The sequence below is a fragment of the Humulus lupulus genome, chromosome 5 (genome assembly GCF_963169125.1).
Source record: "Humulus lupulus chromosome 5, drHumLupu1.1, whole genome shotgun sequence".
Taxonomy (NCBI): domain Eukaryota; kingdom Viridiplantae; phylum Streptophyta; class Magnoliopsida; order Rosales; family Cannabaceae; genus Humulus; species Humulus lupulus.
The window spans coordinates 89,495,563-89,507,275 of NC_084797.1; positions in this window are offsets into that span (position 1 = coordinate 89,495,563).

Here is an 11,713-nt window from a genome sequence, read left to right on the forward strand (position 1 = left end):
TCGTCCTCGAAATTACCTGAACAACTCGGGACGCCGCTCCCGCATATCAGACTCAAGCTCCCATGTCGCCTCTTCAGTCTTGCTGTTCCTCCACAACACTTTAACCAAGGAGATGGTCTTGCTCCGCAAGACTTTGTCCTTCCTATCAAGGATCTGAACCGGATTCTCCTCATATGATAAATCCTGGTCCAACTCCAAATTCTCATAGCTCAACACATGAGTAGTATCCGATACATACTTCCAGAGCATGGATACATGAAACACATCATGAACCCCTGATAGAGTTGGAGGCATTGCTAACCTGTAAGCCACCTCTCCAACTCGCTCAAGCACCTCAAAGGGGCCAACAAACCTGGGACTCAGCTTGCCCCAGACGCCAAATCGTTTCACTCCTCTCAGGGGTGAAACCCTGAGGAACACATGATCACCAACCTGAAATTCCACGCTCTTGCATCTCAGGTCTGAGTAACTCTTCTGGCGACTCTGGGAGGCGAGCATACGAGCTCTAATCTTCTCAATTGCCTCATTGGTCCTCTGAACCATCTCAGAACCTAAATATCTTCTCTCACCTGTCTCATCCCAGTGTATCGGTGACCTGCACTTTCTCCCATACAACATCTCATACGGAGCCACTCCGATAGTCGCCTGATAGCTTTTATTGTACGAGAAATCAATCAGAGGGAGATACCTACTCCAAGATCCCCCAAAATCCAACACACAAGCTCGTAACATATCCTCCAGTATCTGAATCATCCTCTCAGACTGTCCATCTGTCTGAGGATGATAAGCGGTACTAAACCGTAGTCGTGTGCCCATTGCTTTCTGCAGGCTCTCCCAAAAATTGGAGGTGAAGGTGGGGTCTCTATCAGAAACTATCGACCTCGGAGCCCCATGAAGTCTAACAATTTCCTTCACATATATCTCAGCATACTGCTCCACAGTATAAGTTGTCCTCACAGGTAAGAAGTGGGTGGACTTAGTATACATGTCCACAATCACCCACACCGAGTCATGCTGACCCACGGTCTTCGGCAATCCAACCACAAAGTCCATGGCAATATCCTCCCATTTCCACTCGGGAATCCCTAGAGGCTGTAATAACCCTGCTGGCCTCTGATGTTCAGCCTTAATCTGCTGACAGGTCAAGCATCTGGCCACATAGTCCACCACATCCCTCTTCATGCCTGACCACCAATACAAAAATTTCAAGTCATGGTACATCTTCGTAGAACCTGGGTGCAAAGAGTAGGGAGTGGTATGAGACTCATCCAGAATCTCTCACCGAATATCTGGATCAATCGAAACACAAATCTGTCCTTTGTACTTCAATAAACCCTTCTCAGAGATAGAGAAGTCCTTAACTGCTCCAGTTAGGACATTCTCTCTACGTTCAACTAACTGGGGATCCATTCCCTGTGCTTCCTTAATCCTCTCAAGGAGCGTTGACTGAAGAGTAATGTTGGCTAGCCTACCAACCACTAACTCTATACCTGCTCTGGTCATCTCTTCAGCTAATCTGTCAGATATCTGCCTTGAACTATACAACTGTCCTGGGCCCCTCCGGCTCAATGCATCAGCCACTACATTAGCTTTCCCAGGATGGTATAGGATATCACAATCGTAATCCTTTACCAACTCTAGCCACCGCCTCTGGTGCATATTCAAGTCCTTCTGGGTAAAGAAATACTTTAAAATTTTGTGATCAGTGTATATCTCGCATCTTTCGCCATACAGATAGTGTCTCTAAACCTTAAGTGCGAATACCACTGCAGCCAACTCCAGATCATGCGTGGGATATCTCTACTCGTACTCCTTTAATTGCCTTGATGCATAAGCTATCACTTTCCCAGCCTGCATCAACACACAACCCAGACCCTGTCTAGAAGCGTCACAGTAGACCACAAACTTCTCATCATCTGTCGGCAGGCTCAACACTGGTGCAGTAATCAATCGCCGCTTCAAATCTTTAAAGTTGTTCTCACATCGATCTGTCCACACATACCTTGTCTTCTTTCTTGTCAATTCTGTCAATGGAGTAGCAATACTGGAGAACCCCTCTACAAACCGTCGGTAGTAACCTGCTAGTCCAAGGAAACTTCTAACTTAGGAACATTGTTTGGTCTAGGCCAATCTCTTACTGCCTCTACCTTACTTAGGTCGACCAGTAACCCATCCTTATTGATAATATGGCCCAGAAATGAAACTTGCAATAACCAGAACTCGCACTTGCTAAACTTAGCATATAGCTTATGCTCTCTCAGCCGCTGCAACACCAGGCGCAGATGATGCTCATGCTCTGTCTCTGGCTGGGAGTACACTAAGATATCATCGATAAATACAATCACAAACTTATCCAGATAATCTTTGAAAATACTGTTCATCAAATCCATAAAAGCTGCTGGGGCATTGGTTAATCCAAAGGACATAACCAGAAATTCATAATGCCCATACCGTGTCCGAAAAGCAGTCTTTGGTACGTCCTCTTCTTTGATCCTCAACTGATAATAACCTGATCGGAGATCAATATTTGAAAACACTGTACTCCCCTGAAGCTGATCAAATAAATCGCCAATCCTAGGCAATGGATACTTGTTCTTGATGGTCAGCTTATTCAACTCCCTGTAGTCAATGCACATCCTGAGCGATCCATCTTTTTTCTTAACAAATAACACTGGAGCACCCCATGGCGAGAAACTCGGTCTGATAAACCCCAAATCCAGTAGCTCCTGCAACAGAATCTTCAATTCCTTTAATTCTACCGGAGCCATTCTATAAGGTGTCTTGGACACTGGCTCTTCTCTCGGAACCAACTCTATGACGAACTCAATCTCTCGCTGTGGCGGCAATCCTGGCAGATCTGCTGGAAACAAGTCTGAAAACTCACAGACCACTCTGGTTTCATTCGGTCCCACTGCCGTCACCTTAGAGGAATCTACAACACTCGCTAGGAATCATGTGCAACCCTCCTGCATCAGGTCTCTAGCCTTTAGTGCTGAGATCATAGGCACCCGCGGTCCACTCACCGTCCCCACAGACACAAAGGGTACCTCGCCTTCTGGTTCAAAAGTCACCGTTCGTCGCTTACAGTCAATTGTTGCTCCATACCGCGTTAGCCAATCCATTCGTAGTATTATATCAAAATCATCCATATCTAGTTCAACCAGGTCAACAAAAATTTCCCTACCATCTATCACTACTGGTAATGCTCTAACCCATCTCCTAGAGACTACGAGTTCCCCTGTTGGCAATGAAGTCTGAAAACCCCTAGCATACAAAATACTAGGTCTACAAAGCTGATCAATCACCCTAGCAGATACAAATGAGTGAGTAGCACGAGAATCAATCAATGCAGTATACAAAGAACCAGTGCTAAAAATCTGACCTGTCACAACTGAGGGACTGGCCTCCGCCTCAGTCTGAGTCAAAGTGAATACCCAAGCAGGAGCGAGGCTGTCTCCCTGCTTGTGGGCAGTCTTTCTTCAAATGATTGATGCTCCCACAAATAAAACAGGCCCTGGTACGGCACTCGCCCTGATGTCGTCGCCTGCATCGAGGACACATCGGAAAGCTCCTCCAGTTGTCATTTCCGCCCTGACGGCCACCTATAGAACCGCGAACCCTTCTATCAGAACCATAAGGAACAAATGAATCTGGTGCTCTTCTTTTCTGCTCACTAGGGCCACTGTCCCGACTAGGCCCAGAAGAAGGAGGCACCGTCCTCCTGGTATCGCGCCTAGCATTGCTATCCTTCCAGATCTGATCCTTAGCCCTCTCTGCAGTAAGGGCTTTATCCACTACCTGAGCATAAGTAGTCTCTGGAACCAATGTAATACTCACATCACGGGCGATCATCACATTCAATCCCCGTATGAACCTATCCCTCCTGGCCGCATCAGTCGGCACTAACTCTGGCGCAAACTTCACCAACCTGTCAAATCTCAGGGCGTACTGAGTGACTGATAACCGGTCCTGAGTCAGGCTGATAAACTCATCAGCCTTCGCAGCTCGAACTGCTATACTGTAGTATTTCTCATTAAAAATGCTCTTAAACTCTTCCCAAGTCATAATTGCAGTGTCCCTTCGCTGCCTTACTACATCCCACCATATTCGTGCATCATCTCTAAGCATATAGCTGGCACAATCAACCCTTTCCTTTCCTTCAACCCTCATGAAATCCAAGATTACAGAAATCGTATTCATCCACTGCTCAGCCCGCAATGGGTCTGTTCCACCCTCAAAGGTAGGAGGTTGTTGTTTTCTGAATCTTTCATACAAAGGTTCCAACCTGTTCTCAACCACAGGCTGAATCGGAGCTGGTGCTACACTCTGCTGTAGTGGTAACCCGGTGACTGGTGGAGGAGCCTGCTGCCTCAACTGACTAAGCTCATCTTCTGTTTTCTTCCATCTAGCCTCCATTTTAGCTAAAATCTGTTGCCAGTTCTGAGGAGCAGGTGGAGGGTCCTGACCCTGATTGTCATCCTCGGCCCGAATGCCGCGGAGTCTAGATGATTGCCGAGGCATTACAACTAAATGCCTGCAATCAGTGACACCGCTCATCAGGCATGATAACAAGATCCAAATCCACCTCTCAATCTCAACAACAACCAAGATCAACCATCCAAATAACATATAGATAGCATATAACACACAACAGGCCTTGCCCTGACATCATGTGTAAATGTGGAAATTCCTCGCTTATGAATCCTATTCACAAGTGAAGCTCTATACTACGAGACATCCTAAAAGCTACTCACTGTCCGCACAAGGGGATGAGGACGTCACATGATGGTGAGGGAATTGAGCTAAGAGGGCCACCCTCGCTATGCGAGGGCCCTCGACCGCTTGCCAATCTGAACGTCACCCTCGCTATGCGAGGGACCCTAGCTATGCGAGGGACCCTAGCTATGCGAGGGTGCTGCCCTGTTGCGCCGCCCGTGTCTTCAGCCTCGATTTCACGTGACCTGCGTAGACCAGCCTCGGCTCCTAGCGTATTGGCCACACATGACGCATACAGGATGGAGCCTCCTTGGCATTAGCATGAGGGGTACTTAGAGACACTTAGTGGGAATGCCAAGCCAGCATTGGGTACCAAACGTGTATTGATGAGGACAACCGGGTACAAGACACGCGTACTGACACGGGGCATACGGTTGTGGAGAGAACAAAGGTACGGCCCCGTGACCTGCATCTGAGGAGTAGTGGCGGTACGGACCTGTACGAAGAGTAGTGGTACCACTTGGCCACCCCCAACCATACGTCAGAGCCGACAGTACTATGTCCTAGGCCACGACTCTGGCATCATCAGGGTAGACACCACTACTCCCTGAGCCACTACACTATCAGAGTACCTGTGTACGACCCTGTCGTTTGGGACTTGTCTGTATCCAGGGTCAATAGAGCCCCCCTATAAATAGGCCCCAACCCCTCAGGTTAAGGGGTTGGAAAACTGAGTGTATGAGGGGACATTTTAGAAATACATGATCTTTGTTCCATTGTTGCTCTTGTTTTTTCTATTGATTGAAGTTCTTTCCTCTTGATTCTAAGCTACCCTTACTATAAAAATCTTAGTTTTCTAACCTTTAATCGTTGACGAGATTTCACCGTCAACATCATGCATATGTTATTTCACTCATCATGCTCATTACAATCTAAGCAGGCAAACAAGGCATTCAAACACATATTCAAGTACATTAATCAACCATACCAATCAACCCTGAGTCGAGCTTTTCAATGGCAGCGTGCGTACATGTTCGGTCAATCTCCAGAACCAATAAACCTTGGCTCACTCTGATACCAAGTTGTAATGCCCTACTACCTTAGAGCCGTTACTAAGTGAGTTTAAAACACAACTTGTGCAACTAACTGACTCTACGAGGTTTTCAAAGACCAAAGTGTGACTAACCGGAAGTTAAGGCTGCAATCTTTGAAAATATTTAGTTTCATTAAAAACTTTAAGTATCAACATCTGGGATCCCAAAAATAAGGTTTACAAAGTATTTACAACTCAAAAATAGATTTACACTTGATTGACTATCAAAAGAACAAGTTAATACAACCATATTCAAAATGCCCCCAACCAAAGCAGTCGGGTAGGCCGAACATGTACGCGCCGCCCCCACGCTCTCCATACTCATGGCTGGTTGACTGACCCCTTGCTTTTACCTGCAACACAGAGCACCCATGAGCCGAAGCCTAGAAAGAAAACTCAAACAGTACATAACATATGCATATATTATACCAGCATATAATCCATTGATAAACAGGAAAACCATCAGACTGAACAAACACGGCCATGCCGCCCCAGAGGCCTAACCCAAGCCTGGGGTCTCAGTCCTTACCGTAAGGATAACTCATGTACCCATTGGGTCCCACCCTGACTATAAGCATCCCATGTGCTAGGTGTTACTTCCGACCCCACGGCCGTTCTCAGCCTTCGCCGCTCTCGGCCTTAGCCGTTCATTTCATTATAATCACACATATAGTACATCTCGAAATAATCTTTCAATCATATGATAATTCATTTAAGGTTATACATTAGCACATAATACAATCTAGGGCCATGACCTGTTCTCGAGTGCTACAGTTTTCTTACCTGTATCCCGAGCTTTCCTGATGCACCAAGGTCATAAGCACGATCCTCTAGCACGAGCCTTTCTGAAATCCTAGTCACAACACACATAAAACACTTTTAATACTAACCAAACCCAAAACCACTTCCCGGGACCAATCCCGTACTCTCGGGACCTCTAATTCCTTAAAACAATACATTGGAACCATCCCCTGCCTCCCCGGGCAAAAGCCCTAAAAACCCAACTTTTTGGCTGCCAAAATGGCCTAGGGCCGCGGCACTCCCCTCAAGGACCGCGGCGCCCAGTGGCTAGGCCACATCCTGAAGCATCCTCGCGCAGCGGCGCCCAAGAACAGGGTCGCGGCGCTCCTTCGCCAACCCAGATTTCTGGGTTTTCTCTTTCATTTTTCCCGAGCTACAACCTCCCCAAATCATCCCAAACAAATACCTAAACCCCAAGATCAATTTAAAACTTCATATGAACCATCTAACAACCTATAAACACTAGAATCAAGATCAAAATACCATCACACCCAAAATCCACCCTTTGATTTCTAATTTCAGCAAACTCAAACCAAAACTTTAAAATGCTTAACACATGCTTTAGATTTCTCAAATCAAAACAGAAACCAAACTTAAATGTGCATAAAATCCTTACCTCAAGTGGAGAATTCACCCAAAAGCTTCCTTGATCTCCTCCTAAACTCCCACTTCAGCCCCTTCTACACTTCTTCTTATTTTTCTTCTTCTTGCCCTAGTTTTTCTTTCTTCTAGTTTTTCTTCTCTTCAATTTTTATCAAAACCATCAAATGACCCAATGCCCAAACCATGTACCCCAAAAACCCAGCTAAAAATTGTCTAAATCCCTTGCCAAAAGACCATTTTACCTTTTCCTAATAATCCTTCCTAACTAAACCTTCAAGGGCACTCTTGTCCTTTCACTTCTATTTCAATTCTACCATTTTCCATCTAAAACTTGTTACTCAAAGCAGTTACAAATGGTTACACAGGTTACTCAATCGCCAATAACTATAACCTTTAGTTTTCAATTCAACTTACAAAATTCCTAAAGTACCCCTAGGCTCCTCCCGAGCCGGGTACAAAATCCCGTTGTGACTTTTAGACTAATTAGCTCACTAGGACCGTCTCGACGTGTGCATCACAATAAAAACACCACACTCACATGGCACAAATCACATAATACAATTATCACATTTATGCCCTCAACGGGCAAAAATTACCAGTTTACCCCTAACATACAAACGGGGCTCACATGCATCTGTATACAACCTAATCATGCATTCTAATCACATATTCAATTAAATTCATATAATATCATTTCAATTTACTTCTTGCCCTCCAAGCATGCTTAAACAAGGTCTTAAACCTTATTAGCAACTTGGGGTGTTACAGGTTGTGTTGTCCTTGTGATTTCTTTTCTATTGGGTTTGGAACGGTATGTCCTACTAGAGAGTTAGTGGTATCCAGGAGATGGATTAGGTCACTACCAGTTACAGTGGATAGCAGGGAGTTTTCAGTTGACTTGGTGGAGTTAGAGATGACTGATTTCGATATAATTCTTGGTATGGATTGGCTAGAGAAGTATGGTGCATCAATAGATTGTAAGAAGAAGATGGTAACTTTTGAGCCATAGGGTGAGGATCCCTTTGTTTTTGTTGGCACTGTGCATGGACCCCGTATACCTATGATATTAGTACTTAGATTTAGAGACCTATTGCAGGGAGGATGCATTGGGTTCTTAGCTAGTGTGGTGGATACCACTCAGGTTGTGCTAGTGGGACCAAAATTGTAATGACCCAAAATTACTAATAAGGCTTAGGGGCTTTGATTAGTGTGCCGGGAGGGCATAATTGGAGGTTAAGAGAATTAATGGCAAGAAAGTGTGGATATGGTTACTGGATAAGAAGGCGAGCCCTATTTGGCTATTAAGGGCTTAATTGTAATTTTGGCCTGTTAGGGCATAAATGTGAATGTGTGTGATAATTTTTGAGACCACATTATTATGTGGATAGATGGATATATATATATATGCGTGTACATGTGTGTGCATTTGTAATTATCGGCACGAGGCGATCCTAGGGAGCAGGTAGCGGGAAAAGTCACAACGGGGCTTAATTGTTGACTTTGGATGAGTCAGGAGTATTATAGGTATTGGGTAGCTATTTAGACTATCGGGTCATGAAAATAAATATATGGAGATATATTTGAGGTTAGGAAGTCTAGGTGGGAATATTGGGGAATTTTACCATTTTGCCCTCGGGGACGTTTCCGGCACCCCGAGGCTCGGGATTGACTTAACGGGAGAAAGGATAGACTTGGTTAAGACAGAAGCTAGTGGAAAGGAAGATTAGACCGACTCTCATTCTCTCTCCCTCTTCTCTCTCAAGGAAATTAGGAATAAAACAAGGAAAACAGAGGAAATTTGGAGGATTTGAGCTGGGATTTCAGAGGATTTCAGTGGGGATTCAAAAGCTTAGCTCAAGGATTATCCAAGGAACATTTAATCAACGCCAAGGTGAGAATCAAACTGTGTTTTTGAGGTTAGAAAATCTGAGTTTTCTTGAGTAGTAAGATAATTGTAATTTTGATGTTTAAGGTTGAATTATAGCTAGAAACTTAGGAACTAGCTGGGATTCTGCTTAGAGAAGGGGTTCAACTGAAGAGGTAAACTTTAATTCATGATTTAGAAGCTTAAACTTGGGTTTTGTATGGTTGGTTTTAGTATTTGAAGTTCTTGAGTTTCAGAGATTGAAACATGGATTGCAATGAGTTTTAGGTTGGGTTTCCTGTTGAATTATGATGTTAAAGTTATCTTAATAGTGTTGGGAATGATTGATATTGAAATAGGGAGCTTTGGGATGATTTTGGGTAAGGTTTGGAGGTTGAAAATGGTGGAAATTCTGGGCTTGAAGGGAAGGGCCGCGGCTTTGTTCTAGAGCGCTACGGCTGTAGGATGAAGATGAGCCAGGAGGGCTCGGCCAAGGGGCAGCGCCGCGGCGCCCAAGGCAAGGGTCGCGTCGCGTGTCTTCTTTCAGGAAGGGCCTTGGTTTTGTTTTAAGGGCAGGGCCACGGCTAAGCTTTAGGGTGCCCGGGATCAATCTCACCACCGTGCTTGGTGGGATTCGACTTCCCGGAAGTTAGTTTTGTACACGAAAACCTATATTTGAATATTAACGGAATCCATTATCTTGGTTGTGACTAGGTGATAAGCTAGGGCTCGGGAAGTGGATCGTGCTCGGGGGTCGTCCTTTCTAATTAAAGCACTTGGAATCAAGGTAAGAAAATTGTACCTATGTAGGTGGATAGGTTGGGACTAAGTGTTCCCTATATTTGTTTGTATTGCTATGTGAATACGTTGTGACTAAGAGTTCCCTATGATTATATAAATGTCATGAGGTGGTATTATGCTACTGGGACATGTGATTAGCGGCCTAAGGGTGCCGAAATCAACACTTGCGCACATGGCGCGGCTCGGACACTGGTATCCGAGGACAGCTTATTAATCACTGAGCTCGGTTAAGCTGGCCGGAGTCAGTGGGTATGTCACTGGGATTTGCCTAAGCGAGCCAAAGACAGTGAATTAAACAGAGGGTGCGGCCTACGGGCATTAACCCTAGTTATTGCTTGACATATGTTCTATTGTTGATTATTGTGTATGACTTGATGAGTATCTGGAGTTGAATTATTGGTTATTGACCAGTGTGCTGCCTTGAATGTATTTTATGGTTTGCTGGTAACTGATTAATGCCTTGTAATTATTTGGATTATGCTATACGAGCTATTAGCTGCTAATACTGTTATATTATGATGTTATGTTTTCTTGCTGGGCCTCGGCTCACGGGTGCTACGTGGTGTAGGTAACGCTAGTTGGCCATGGGTTGGAGAGCTCTGGGGGCGAGGTGTACATTGTTAGCTGCTCGGCCACCACGGTCGGAGGATTGTACGGGAACGGGAACCTAAACTATGAATTTTGCCATTAGAGTGGCTTGGTTGCTTATTTGTTAACAGGAATTTTATATTTACTTAATTTAAACCTTGTTTTGGGATCCCATGTATCAAACATGTATTTTAGGAAAAATTAATCATTTATAACCAAAATTCTTTTTAACCTAACTTGTTATACCATTAGTTACACAGTTTGATTTAAATGACTTGATTAGCAAGTCTTGCACTACTTCAAACACACAGTATAACGGTCTTGGTTATCCAGGGCGTTACAAAAATAGACTCGGTTAGTTTGTGAGTTTTTGGATGTGTTTCCAGAGGACTTACCAGGGTTACGTCCACATAGGGAGATTGAGTTTGTGATTAAGTTAGCGCTAGGGGCAGAGCCGGTGTCTAGGGCACCTTACAGGATGGCTCCAGCAGAGCTGAAGGAACTGAAGGTTCAACTACAGGAGTTACTAGACTTGGGTTTTATCAGGCCCAGTTTCTCGCCATGGGGCGCACCGGTTCTCTTTGTAAAGAAGAAGGATGGTTCTCTGAGATGTACATCGATTACAGGGAACTGAAAAAGTTGACTATCAAGAACAGATATCCTCTACCAAGGATTGATGATTTGTTTAACTATTTACAGGGTAGAGCAGTATTTTCTAAGATAGATCTTCGGTCTGGTTATCACCAGTTGAGGATCAAGGAGGAAGATATATCGAAGACAACTTTTCACACCAGGTATGGGCATTATGAGTTTTTGGTTATGTCATTTGGATTGACTAATGCCCGACAACATTTATGGATTTGATGAACAGAGTGTTCAAGGACTACCTAGATCATTTTTTGATCGTCTTCATCAATGATATATTGATATACTCTCGGACAGAGACAGAGCACGAGCATCATCTCAGGTTGGTTTTGCAGAGGATGAGAGAGCACAAACTGTATGCAAAGTTTAAGAAGTTCAAGTTTTGGTTGCCACAGGTGACTTTCTTGGGTCACATAGTAAGTGAAGATGGTATTAAGGTGGATCCAGCGAAGGTTGAAGCAGTCTGAGATTGGCCAAGACCGAAGAACGCTTTAGAGATCAGGAGTTTCTTGGGTTTGGCAGGTTATTACAGGCGCTTTGTGGAAGGGTTCTCCAGGGTTACATCATCATTGCAGAGCTGACATGCAAGAATAAAAAAAATT